This window comes from Dendrobates tinctorius, unplaced genomic scaffold, assembly GCF_039654945.1.
Source record: "Dendrobates tinctorius isolate UK_male_01 unplaced genomic scaffold, ASM3965494v1 ptg000122l, whole genome shotgun sequence".
NCBI lineage: Eukaryota > Metazoa > Chordata > Amphibia > Anura > Dendrobatidae > Dendrobates > Dendrobates tinctorius.
In genome coordinates this window covers 4,462,561-4,474,738 of record NW_027361790.1, presented here as the reverse complement: position 1 = coordinate 4,474,738, position 12,178 = coordinate 4,462,561, and the positions used below count along the sequence as shown (strand labels likewise).

Sequence of the window (12,178 nt, the reverse complement as noted above, 5' to 3'; positions counted from 1 at the left end):
CGACCTTTGCAACTATATAGTCATACATTGGCATATGCTGCTCTTTATAGAAGCCCTCCTGTTAGTTTTTTTTTATTTGTGTGATGGGCATGTGGTTTGATGATATACTCACTGCCACCTTCTCTGAGATCCAGAGCTGCTTCGCTCTTTTTTTCTTAGTGACATCACCGCTCTTCAGACGCTCCCTAGGTTTATTTAGGGTATGTTCATGTGTGTTTGGTGTGTTTTCTTTTTTCTTTTTGCCAGCTTTTTTATGCTAGTTTTAGCTCTAGTTTTGCAGTACCAGCTATGTCTGATATTTCAGAAATCTGATGCACACCTTTTTTTTTTTGTCAGTATTTAGTGCAAAACCTTTGACCTTGCAGAATAGAACATGTAATTTCTTTTCAGCGTTTTTAAACGTTATTGGTGGTGAAGAAAAGACTAAGAAAAAGCAGGTATGAGGTTTTGCTGTTTTTTTTTTTTTTTTTTGTTCTTAAACCTGATGAAGTAGAATCAGATTTTTACATTTTTTTTTTTTTTTTTTTTGCACTTAACTATCAAGCATGCACAAAGAGATACATGTAGCATGACAAAAACTAAGCAAGAAATGTAACAAAAAAAAACAAGCAAAACCAGCTTTTTCTCTAGCAAACTTCCACGACCGCATATGAGGTTGTCTCCACGCCCTAATGGGGGACAGGAAGCACAAAGGTTAAAAGGTCCCTCCCACATCCCTCTCACCAGTGTGAGGTTTTGGGTATGCTGCGTGGCCAGCTGCTGCATTGTATCTGTGGATTTTAAGGCCGGGCAGTGGTGGTCGGTGGCTCTGCCTTCCCTTCTCCGTGCTGCTCCCGTCTTCTCTTGAATTCGGGACCTTCCTGGCCCACCCACGCTCCCCCTGGGAGTAAAGTGGGCCAGTGATCCCTGACCGGAGGCCTCCCGCAGCTCTCCGGTCTCTCCTCATGTCGCGCGGCTGCCGGCGACCCGGAAGTGACGTCACGCGTGCGGGTCACTTCCGGGGTACGCGTTCCTTCAGGGAGCTCAGACGAAACGTCGGGACCTATGGCGGCCCCCGGGCAGCTGGGAGCACGCCGGTTGGATCCGTACCTGCTCGGATCCTGGGAGGGGGAAAGTGAGTGTGAGCAAAGCGCTGAGGGCGGAGTTAACCCTTCATTAACCCGCCGGAAGAAGCCGACAGGTAAGACAAATCCCCTGGCCAGCATGGACGGTTCTTCCTGCCTTGCATCTGCAGAGCCCAGCGCTGCCCCAGCCACAGTGAGTGTGTTATTGGGGTGGGTCCTAGTGGTGCAATTCTGGGTAGGTATCATCAAAATGCTTCTCTCCTTTCTTGTAGGGAGAAAAGTCTGCCCATAAAAGCACCAATACCACCAGTAAACCAGCTAAATGTGCCATATGTAATACAAAGCTGCCTTCAAACTGGAGGAAAAAATTATGTCAGACATGCACGGACGGAGTGGTCAGGTCTGAGCACCCCTCATTGATTGAGGAAATCCGCAGCTTGGTCACACAACAGGTTCAGACATCCCTAGCCGCCTTGTCTCCACCTCCTCCACTTCCACCAGCTGTGGGTTCACCTCCCACAAAAAAGCGAAGGCTGCAACTAGAGGACTCAGACTCCGAGTCAGAGCATTCCTATGCTTCAGGATCTGAAAAATGGGAGGAACCAAGAACCTCTAAATCAGCTGAGGCCAGAAGATGCCTCTTTTCCTCGGAATATATGGAGGAGCTGGTCAGTGCGGTGCGTGTCACCATGGGACTAGAGGACGAACCAGTCCCTCAGTCGGCACAAGACCATGTTTGGAGGGTTCGAAGGGCCCAGTCTGGCAGGGTTTCCAGTACATAGGAGCATAAGGGATATGATCTCCCAAGAATGGGAATACCCATAGAAACGCTTCTCGGCTCCTTCGGAGCTCAGGCATAGATTCCCCCTGGAGGGAGATGCAAACCAAAAGTTGATGTCCAGGTAGCAAGAGTAGTGAAGAAAACAGTCCTTCCATTTGACGATGTATCCCAGCTTAGGGATCCAATGGACCGCAAAGCAGAACGCCTCCTAAGAAAGTCCTGGGAAACCTCTGCTTTTGCCTTAGTCAGGAATTGCTTCCACATGCGTTTCTAGATCACTCTTCCAGTGGATAGAGGAGCTAGAGAATCTTCTTGCTCGGGGGACCTCAAGGGGCGAACTTCTTGACTCCCTCCCCATACTACAGAGCTACAGGCTTCTTGGCGGACGCATCCATGGATATGATCCGCACCTCTGCCAGGTCTATGGTACAATCTAATTCTGCCAGAAGAGCCCTGTCACTTAAAACATGGAGCGGGGATGTTACCTCTAAGGTTAAGCTCTGATCTATCCCCTTCAAGGGTGAACACGTCTTTGACCCAGCCTTGGATGAAATCCTTGAGAAGGCCACAGATAGAAAGAAAGCGCTCCCTGAGCAGAAGGCCCCAAGAAGGCAGTTTTTTTCGAGCCCCCCAGAACCGGTCATCCCAGCCGAAAGGGAAGGGAAAGACAGGAAGATGGAGCTATGTAAAGGGGAGAGGCAAGAACACCTTGGTCCCCCAGCAGCAGGAAAAACAATGACTCGGCCCCGTTGGGGGGGGGAAGGCTTTTGAATTTTTTTGGAGATCAACAGCCCCTGGGTCCCCAGTGTGATCAAGGAGGGTCTTGTTCTAGAATTCAAATTCCCCTCCCCCCCCCCCCCCCCACGGTGCCTGAGTGTCACCTCCCTACCATCTCGGGGGGCCTTGGCAACGCTGGAGTCTGGCGTTCAGCTCCTTCTGCAATCAGGTGCCATTTCTCGAGTCCCTGTGGGAGAGCAAGGAAGGGGCCGTTATTCCAGGCTGTTCTTAGTAAAAAAAAAAAAAAGCCCACAGGAGAGGCGGGAATAATAATAAACTTGAAAAATCTCAACCGCCACATTGCATACCGCAAATTCAGAATGGAGTCGATAAGGACTGCCATCCCCTTAATAGGGCCTTTTTCCTTCATGGCAACCATAGATCTGAAGAATGCCTATTTTCACATCCCTATACATCCTGCTCCCAGGAAATATCTAAGGTTCGCGATCCGTCAGGGTCCAGAGATCAGGCACTATCAGTACTATTAAGGGAATAGAAGAATCCAGGATATCTATAAACAGAAAGATAGTGAGGAAACACTTAGCTAACCTAAATGAATTCAAGTCTCCAGGTCCAGATGAATTACACCCCAGAGTACTGAAGGAGATAGCAGAAGAAATTTTTGAACCCCTCTCCATAATCTTTGAAAATTCTTGGAGAACAGGAGAAGTGCCAGAAGACTGGAGAAGAGCAAATGTTGTTCCTATCTTCAAAAAGGGGAAGAAGGTGGACCCAGGCAACTATAGGCCGGTGAGTCTGACTTAAATACCAGGAAAGATCTTTGAACAAATTATTAAACAACATGTATGTCAGTACCTGGATAAGAATGAAGTGATTAAACAGAGTCAGCATGGGTTTGTAACTAATAAGTCATGTCAGACTAACTTAATTTCCTTCTATGATGGAATCACTGATTGGGTGGATCAAGGAAATGCTGTAGATATAGTATATCTTGACTTCAGCAAAGCATTTGACAAAGTCTCTCATACAATCCTTATAGAAAAAATGACTAAGTATGGAATGGACAAGGCAACTGTTAGGTGGATTCATAACTGGCTTAGTGATCGGACCCAAAGAGTGGTCGTAAATGGCTGCACATCCAGTTGGAAGAATGCTTCAAGTGGGGTACCACAGGGCTCTGTCCTGGGCCCTGTATTGTTCAACATCTTTATCAACGATTTAGATGAAGGAATTGAGGGTAAACTGATTAAATTTGTTGATGACACAAAGCTAGGAGGGATGGCTAATACTAGAGAAGAGAGAGAGAGGATTCAAAAAGATATAAATAAATTGGAGAAGTGGGCAGCAACTAACAGAATGGTTTTTAACAGGGAGAAATGCAAAGTACTACATCTGGGCAATAAAAATGAAAAAAGCATATACAGAATGGGAGGAATAGGGCTAAGCGACAGCACATGTGAAAAAGACTTGGGTATACTAATAGATCACAGACTGAATATGAGTCAACAGTGTGATGCAGCAGCAAAAAAGGCTAATGCAATTCTAGGATGTATTAACAGAAGCATACAGTCTAGATCTCGTGAAGTCATTATTTCCCTTTACTCCTCTTTGGTCAGACCTCATCTGGAATATTGTGTCCAGTTTTGGGCACCACATTTTAAAAAAGACATCAACAAACTGGAGCAAGTTCAGAAAAGAGCGATCAGAATGGTGACCGGTCTGCAAACCCTGTCTTATGAGGAAAGGTTGCAGGATTTGGGAATATTTAGTTTGCAAAAGAGAAGACTGAGAGAAGACTTAATAGCTGTCTACAAATATCTAAAGGGCTGTCACATTGTAGAAGGATCAACTTTATTCTCATTTGCACAAGGAAAGACTAGAAGCAATGGGATGAAACTGAATGGGAGGAGACAGATTAGATATTAGAAAACTTTTTGACAGAGTGATCAATGAGTGGAACAGGCTGCCACGAGAAGTGGTGACTTCTCCTTCAATGGAAGTCTTCAAACAGAGGCTGGACAGACATCTGACTGGGATGATTTAGCGACTCCTGCTTTGAGCAGGGGGTTGGACCAGATGGCCCAGGAGGTCCCTTCCAACTCTACGATTCTATGAACGTGCGTCCCATTCGGATATCCTCTGCCCCACGAGTGTTTTCAAAGGTTATGGCGGAAGCTGTGTCTCGCATCAGAAGTCGAGGTATATGTGTGGTGCCCTATCTGGACGACCTATTGATAATAGGAACCTCCTACCAGACCCTGGAAAATCAGGTGACTCAAACTCTGGACATTCGCTGATCCCTGGGGTGGATCCCGAAAATAAAAAAATTGCAGATCCAGCCCTCTCAGGAAATAAGATTTTTGGGAGTCCTCTTAGACTCAAGAAGACAGATGTCCTTCCTGCCGGAGGATCTTCAGGTGGCTATAGAATCAAAGATCTTGAGTTTCAGAAAACAGAGGTCAATACTGGGGTCAATGACGTCCTGTATCCAGTCAGTACCGTGGGCGCAGGCCCATTCCAGAATCCTCCAGTCTCATATTTTAAGAAATTGAAACAGAGACCTCAGTTGCCTGAACAAGAATCCTGACCCCAGGAAAGGTAAAGGCTTCAATGTGAAGCGAAAAAAAGAAATATGCAGCACTCACAGATATGGCTGAAAAACTGTGCGTCTTTATTTCACATGAATTCCATCAAATGTGTGGACATGCAGGACGTTAGAGGAATGCTAGGGGAGGCAGGTGCCGGACAACGGCCGTTTCGCGATTACTCGCTTCTACGGGTCCAGGTGGTAAAGGCTTCACTAGCCTAGTGGCTTGACCGCCAAAACCGGCGCAAAGGGGTCAGCTGGTCCCAGGTCCCCTTGATCATGGTAACATCAGATGCCAGCAAAAAAGGCTGGGGAGCTGTAGTATCCCAGCTGCCATTCCTGGGGTTATGGAGTCAAGAAATGAGTACGAGATCTTCAAATTTCAGAGAGCTCAAGGCAGTGGAAGAAGCTCTCCTTGCTGCAAGACACCTGGTCCAGGGTCATCATATCAAGGTCTACTCCGACAACATAACGACAGTGGCACACCTCAGGCACCAGGGTGGCACGAGGTCGAACAGCCTACAAAGCCTTTCTGGACGAATATTAATATTTTAATCACGGAGCTCTAGGTAGATGGGCCGCTCCTCCTACCCCTGGAAGACTACCTCCTCCTGCAGGGCCCCCTACTCCACCAAAACCTGCGGGGATGACGTTAGCGGCATGGTTAATCAGGCCCAAATCTTGAGGGCCAAGGGTCTATCAGAGGTGGTAGTCGCGACCCTTTAGAAGGCAAGAAAGCCAGTCACCAATGCCATATACAACAAAGTATGGAAGAAATTTTCATCATGGTGTCTGCAGAATCCTCCTGACCCAGCAAATCCTAACATCTCCCGTATACCAGATTTCTTGCAGAAGGGGCTCGAGTTAGGCCTAAAGCCTAGCACCCTGAAGGTACAGGTCTCAGCCTTAAGATCAATGTTCGACTGCGACTTAGCCAGCCACCGCCGGATAAGAAGATTCATGACATCAGCTACTAGGCTACACCCAAAAAAACAAATTGTCGTTCCTTCATGGGACTTGAATGTGGTGCTTAAGGGGCTCACTCAATCCCCTTTGAGCCCCTATCGTCCTGTACTTCTCAACTTCTCGCCTGTAAAGTAGCTTTCCTTGTAGCAATAACCTCGGCAAGACGTATAGGAGAGCTGCAGGCTCTTTCAATCAGAGAGCCCTACCTAACCATTAGAGATGATTCCATAGCCCTCTCTCTTGATCCATCCTTTCTCCCAAAGATTGTCTGACTTTCATAGGTCACAGGCGATAATTCTTCCCTCGTTTTGCCAGAACCCAACAAATCCTAAAGAGGAGGTATTTCATACACTTGATGTAAGGCGCATAGTCCTTCACTACCTGAGTTTTACTAAATCCTACAGAATCGACCACAATCTGTTTATCCATTCGTTGGGTGCAAACCAAGGAAAGAAGGTGGCAAAGAACACCATTGCCAACTGGATCAAGAAAGCCATCTCTGAAGCATATCTAGCGCAGAACATCACGCCATTACTGGGATCAGGGCTCATTCAACACGACCTCTGCATCATGGGCTGAGAGGGCAGGCGCATCCTCAGAGCAGATCTGCAAAGCGGCAACTTGGTCCTCGTTACATACCTTTACTAAGCATTATCGGTTGGACCTTGTGTCCAACAGGGATTGTCTTTGGCCGAAAAGTTCTTCAGGCCGCTGTCTCCCCCCCCCCCCCCCCCAAGTGCAGTATAGGTTATGCCTCCTATGCTGTCGTGGAAGGTTGCTAGAGAAAATAGAATTAGACTTACCGGTAATTCGGTTTCTAGAAACCTTCCACGACAGCACTATTTTCCTCCCTTGGACAAAATCTGAGAATCGTAAGGTGCTACAGTGTCCAGTTATAAGTCACTGGTGGGAAGGACCTTTTAACCTCTTTGTGCTTCCTGTCCCCCATTAGGGCGTGGAGACAACCTCCTATGCTGGCGTGGAAGGTTTCTAGAAACCGAATTACCAGTAAGTCTAATTCTATTTTTGCAGCAAGTTTCTTACTGCTGAGAGAGCCTGTTTTGCTGCAGCAAAAAAAAAAACAAAAAAAACTCCATGTATAAACATAGCCTTACATTGCAAAAGCCACTTCCAGCTCCCAGAGCGCAGCCTGACCCAGAGAGTTGTGTAACAGCTGTGATGTCACTGAGAAAAAAGAACGGCGATGGATCCTGAATAAGTCACCAGTAGATAAAAATAATACACTCTTCAGTACTTGGACATATACACTGATGTAATGAAAAAAATAACTTCATGGGCGTGCTTCTTTAACTTATTGGTAATGTCTAGTTTTATAGCATAACACGGTGTGCTGTGCTTTCCAGATATGCTTATATATCCTGCCCTGCGGTATGGTGAGTGGAGCCCTATTTCCAGCCTATACACCAGACTAAGGGCATTGCACATTATTCTGTTTTATTGTATTCTGAAATGGTCCGATACCTGGGCTAAGTACACATACGGGAAGTGGTTGTCCATGTCTAGTGGTCTTAAATATATTTGGAACTTTGCGTGTAATATCACTTATCTGTGAGATAAGGATATTTCTCCTTGGGCCTCATTTAGTTCTTTTTTTTACACACAATAAAAACGGACTGTTTCATCAGTGATATTAATTTGTGTCATCAGTTATTTTTAACTAGGAGAAAGTGGAGAAACCTTTTTCTTTCTCGCTTCATTGGGGGACACAGGTTACCATGGGTGTATGCTGTCGCTAGGAGGCTGACACTATGCAAATAAGAAAGTTAGCTGCTCCCCAGCAGTATACACCTACCAACAGGCCCAAATTACCTCAGTTTTTGCTTAGTGTCTGAAGGAGGCGGACCTGGATCTAACACCAGATCCGCAGTATTTTTTCTTTACAGATTTTGTGTGTTTATTAACCTTTTCACCTTTATTTTTCAGATACAGCTCGTCAGGTAACAGGGTGCAGATTTCTCACCCTGTTTTCCCACATTTAAGCGACCGAGAGAGCAGTGTGGTGTCACCCACATTGCCCACTCTCGGGCCCGCTGGCAGGACTTTGTCCCCTGTCCCCCGTCGGGGTGTTTTCAGGGTGACTCTTGGTGGCCAGTCCTTGCCTATTCCCCTCCTCACCCCTTTCCTTGGAGAGTGCTGAGAGGAAGACTGGTCACCCTTATTCCTAAGGGTGACACCGTCTTCTGCGCCATCAGGACAGGGTGTGGGAAGGAGGATTTTTATTCCCAGGACCCTCTCCCTCCCGAGGGCTCCTGATGTCAACCTCAGCTATGAAGAGGAGCCGGATTCAAGAAACAGGTAGTAGGTCCCCCCTCCCTCCCCACACCGCTAAGCCCCTGGAGCACCCATCGGTATGCCACTGCAGCTCCTGCTTCTCCTCTACTCAGATTCAAATTCCGCGCCTTTTTTTTTTCACGTGGCGCACGCTGTCCGACATTTTTTTTCTTACAGCCTTCTTCCTCCGGGCTGTTCTCTGCTTAGGCCATGCCCCCTCCGGCATTCCCCTATCAACAGCCTCTTCTCCCCTGCTCTGGCACGCCTCCTTGCCCGCGTCAGCCAATCGGCGCCTTCCATTCATTCTCCAGCGCCGGGCATGCCCCCTGCCTTTCCTAGGTCCCGACTCTGACAATACGTTCATAGCAGACTGGTCACGCCCCCACAGGTGGGCCAGCCTATCAGGATGCCGCTTTCAGTTTCTTCGGCCGGACACGCCCCCTTCCTTTTTGGTGCTCTCGGCCTGACTGGCCATTTACAGGGGGTGCCTAGGTTGATCACCCCGCCCTCCGTCCTGCGTGTCTCGTGGCTGAGTGCACAGCCTCCATCTTGTGCTCCTGCAGCGTCTTTTCTCTCTCTGGGACCTCAGATACCAGCCTCCTCATCTGTGTTCCGGTGGGGGTCTCGGCTGCGCTACTGCTGCTGCATCGCTGGGTGTCTGGTAGGCTTCGTCCTGCAGTCCTTCCACCATGTCGGCGCCTCAGGACTCCTCTAACACCCGGGATGAGAGCACTCCCCCACCTCCTGAGTGGGCCGTTGCCATGTCCCAGTCGGGTTCAGGTCTGACCGTTGCTATGTCTCAGTCGGTTTCAGACCTCACCAAAATTTCACAGTCCCTGGTACAGGTCCTGGAAAGTATGCCACATCTTTCTGCCGCCACCAGTGCTCCGAACACCTCTCAGGGTGATTCGCACTCACATGACCATGACCTTCCCAGGGACAGATCAGGAGAAAGAACTAGGAAGCGGACTCTGTCTAGCTCCTCCTCAGATTCGGCAGCACCAAGGGTGCCCCTCTCTGCCCGTTCCCCCTCCTCGGAGGCAGATGTCGGGTCAGATGTAGCCTCTCTGTCAGAGTCTGACTCTAACGCAGATCACACCTCTAGAACGCAGGACATGGTAGGTAGCCTTATTTCGGCTATTGTGCGAACGCTCGAAATAAAGGAGGAAAATGCTACTGCTCAGGACCAATCCATTTCATTCAAGCGGGTAAAACGTCCTTCTAAGCTTTTTCCTAATCACAACAAGTTTGACATCACTACCTTTTAAGACACTGGGAAAACCCTGGGAAACGCTTCCCGTGAAGAAAATGTCTGGACATCCTTTACCCCTTTTAGTCCTGACCTTGTCAGCAAATGGTCAGAATCTCCTAAGGTGGACCCGATTAGCATCTCACACAGTCCTGTCCATTCCCGATGCGGCATCCCTCAAGGACGCTACGGACAGAAAGATTGAGGCTTTAGCCAAATCAGCCTTTGAGGCATCAGGCACTTCCTTTTGCCCTAACTTTGCCGCCTCATGGGTGGCGAAAGCAATATCTGCCTGGGCCAAGATACTTCGAGGCATTGTGTCAGCAGCTCCCCAAGAGGAGCTAGCAGATTGAGCAGATCAAATTGCCCAAGCTGGTAAATACTAGTTGAATGCCTCCCTGGATGCTGCTGCTTGCTCAGCAACAGCAAACAGCAACATTTTTACTATTCGCCGCATCCTTTGGTTGAAGGCGTGGAATGCAGATCCGGCTTCCAAAAAATCTCACTGGCCTACCTTTCCAGGGCGCCAGACTCTTTGGGGCCAAGCTAGACCAGATCATTTCGGATGCCACCGGAGGCAAAAGTACTTCTCTGCCCCAATCCAGGCCAAGACGCACCTTCAACAGAAAGGGCCCTCAGCCTTTTCGGCCCTTTCGGCCTTTCTCTTCCTCAGGCGGATCCTCTCAACAGGACCGTCCCTCCGCTCAGGGAGAAAGAAGGAAACCTTTCTTCAAACCTGCCCCTCGCTGGAGGTCTAGGAGCCGCCCCTCTAAGCCCTCCGGTTCTCGCGGCCACAGGTTTTTCTCCAAATTGACAGGTCACCCCCACCTGGGAATCTTTCCAGGGTGGGAGGCAGGCTTCTTCTTTTCAAGGAATCTTGGTTGGCGGCGGTCGAAGCCTGGGTCAGGAAGGTTGTCACATCAGGCTACAAAATAGAATTTTCTTCGCCCCAAAAGGACGTTTCTTCCTTTCTCGCCCACCAAAACAGCCCTCTCATGCCCCAGGGCTTTTCCAGGCTATCTCTTCTCTCCTAAATTCAGGAGTGATCATACCCGTTCCTTGGCATGAACGTTTTTCTGGGTTTTACTCAAACCTGTTCGTAGTCCCAAAAAAGGACGGCTCCCTTCGACCGATCTTGGACCTCAAGCAGTTGAATCGTCACCTTCGGGTTCACCACTTTCGAATGGATTCCTTGCGCTCGGTGATCGCCTCCATGGAACCGGGGGAATACCTTTGCTCTGTGAACATTCAGGATGCTTACTTGCACGTTCCTGTTTGTGTGCAGCATCAGAAGTTCCTCAGATTTGCCATATAGGAGTGCCATTACCAGTTCACAGCTCTCCCATTCGGTCTGGCGTCCGCCCCCAGAATCTTCACGAAGATCATGGCGGCGGTCATGGCCATCCTTCGTTCAAAGGGGATTCTTATAATCCCTTATCTCGACGATCTCCTGATCAAGGGTCCATCTCGCAGAGACTGCGATCACAGCCTCCAGATCACTCTGGACATGCTACATCGCCCTCGGCTGGATAGTCAACAAAGAGAAGTCGACCCTGATTCCAACTCAGCGTGCCGTATTCCTGGGCATGGAATTCGACACCAGTCAGTCTCGAGTCTTCCTTCCAAAGAAGAAAATTTCTTCTTTCCGACAGTAGATCAAAGCCCTAAAGCGCCCGGTCCTTCTTCCTATTCGGCTCTGCATGAGAGTCCTAGGGAAGATGATTGCTTCCTTCGAAGCAGTGCCGTATGCCCAGTTTCACTCCCGCCCTCTCCAGCTGGACCTCCTGTCTGCTTGGGACAAGACAACATTCTCCCTGGACCGTCCAGTGCTTCTGCCTCTCAAGGTGAAGCAATCCTTAACCTGGTGGACGCTTCCCACCTCGGTCCTACGTGGGAGATCCTTCCCTCCCATTCGATGGCAGGTCATCACCACCGATGCCAGTCTCCTGGGTTGGGGAGCGTTTTTTCTCCACCTCACGGCGCAGGGCCGCTGGGATGCTCAGGAAGCTCTCCTACCAATCAATCTTTTGGAGATCAGGGCAATCTTTCTTGCCCTCATCCGCTGACAGTCCATCCTCGCGGGGAAGCCGGTCCGCATCCAGTCGGACAACGCCACGGCCGTGAGATTCTGGAGATTCTGCGATGGGCAGAAAGCCATGTTCCCGCCATGTCAGCCGTACACATTCCAGGATTCCAGGAGTGGACAACTGGGAAGCCATTTTCCTGAGCAGTCAGGGGCTCGTGTCAGGCGAGTGGTGTCTCAACCCCGACGTCTTCCACCAAATTTTTCTGAGGTGGGGCGTTTCGGATGTCGACCTCATGGCATCTCGAACAAACCACAAGGTTCCCCAGTTCGTAGCCAGGTCTCGGGATCCTATGGCCATCAGTTGCGACACTCTTGTGTTCCCGTGGTCCCAGTTTCGCATGCCTTATCTGTTCCCACCTCTTCCCCTGATCCCAAGAATTGTGAAATAAAGGCAGAAGGGGTTCCCGTTCTAATA

The 12,178-nt window shown here is 49.0% G+C and overlaps 1 protein-coding gene across 2 annotated transcripts in view; it reads left to right on the top strand.

Moving 5' to 3' along the window:
• PPP1R12A (protein phosphatase 1 regulatory subunit 12A) overlaps positions 1-12,178 on the top strand; it is a 167,884-nt gene that overhangs the window by 52,548 nt on the left and 103,158 nt on the right. The window lies entirely within an intron of this gene.